We start from the raw sequence: 1104 nt of genomic DNA, 5'->3' as shown, positions 1-1104 counted from the left end.
AGAGAATTCATATTTTGTTGGCTTTAAACTATCGACAACCCCAATCATGACTGTCAATAAGAAACGATGGACGTTGTTGGCCCACACTGGGCATACGTTCTCCATGTCTGCAGAGAAGGATTTTAGAGCCTTTAGGGTTGAAGGGAAGGGTATAAATACCGTAAACAATAAGCAACAGAAGAGAAATGTTTTAACGCCTGGGATTTGCCCGGTTTCGCCCTAAATCCCCGCACTCTCCTCTGCCGGACCCCCATCCGAGGGCTAACCAGGGCTGGCCCTGCTTAACGTCTGAGATCAGACTGGATCCTAATGCGCAAATGCAACCTCCCAGACCCCATTACCTTGGTGTACTGCTCAACCAGTTTGGTGAAGTAGTTGAAGAGGCTGTGCTGAGGGCACAGGAAGACGAACTGGTAGTTCCTCTGCTCCTTCTGCATCAGCTGGGTCAGGAACTGGCTGCCGTTCTGGGCCACGAACTGGGCGGTCAGCTTGACCACATCCAGGTCGAAGGCGGAGATGGACGGAGGGTCCGCGATGAACTCGAACTCTGGAGGGGGCTCCTTCGGGACCACCGTCTCTTGGATCACCTGGGCCTATAGCTGTGGGGAAAACAGAGGATCATGGAAGAGACCCCAAAAAGAGCACTGATCCAGTCCAACCCGATACTTCCATGCAGAAACTCTCAATCAAAGCTTCCCCATGGATGAAAAGGCATGCAGCATCATCCCAGAGAGGCAATGTTCGGGGGGGACAGGGCCACTTACCTTCTGCAGCAGCTGCTGCTGTGCATTCTGTTGCACCTGCATGACCTTCAGGATGGCGGCCAAGGGCTCCTGCGCCTTCCCTTCCTTGAACTCGTTGACTTTGTGCTGGTAGTAGGCATGGTACGGGTCGTTGGGGTTCAGGAAGTTGAACTTGGGGTTGTTTATCTCGTTCTGGCAGATGCGGGCTTCGAACTCGGGGCTGTTTCTGAGATGAGGCGCAACCAAAGTCAGCACCCAAAGCAAAGCAAACGGTCCCCAAAAGCCGCGAGGCAGAGAGCATCCTATCGCTGTTACATCACCATTATCCATCTCTAAGAGGATGCTCCAGGTGTAAGAAAAA

General features: G+C 52.7%; 1 pseudogene; it reads right to left on the bottom strand.

The window, feature by feature from the left end:
• Window positions 1–15: 15 nt before the first annotated feature.
• LOC121918801 lies at window positions 16–969 on the bottom strand (annotated as a pseudogene).
• Window positions 970–1104: the final 135 nt, after the last annotated feature.

The sequence above is a fragment of the Sceloporus undulatus genome, unplaced genomic scaffold, assembly GCF_019175285.1.
Source record: "Sceloporus undulatus isolate JIND9_A2432 ecotype Alabama unplaced genomic scaffold, SceUnd_v1.1 scaffold_39112, whole genome shotgun sequence".
NCBI classification, from domain to species: domain Eukaryota; kingdom Metazoa; phylum Chordata; class Lepidosauria; order Squamata; family Phrynosomatidae; genus Sceloporus; species Sceloporus undulatus.
This window is presented reverse-complemented; position numbering and strand designations above follow the sequence as displayed.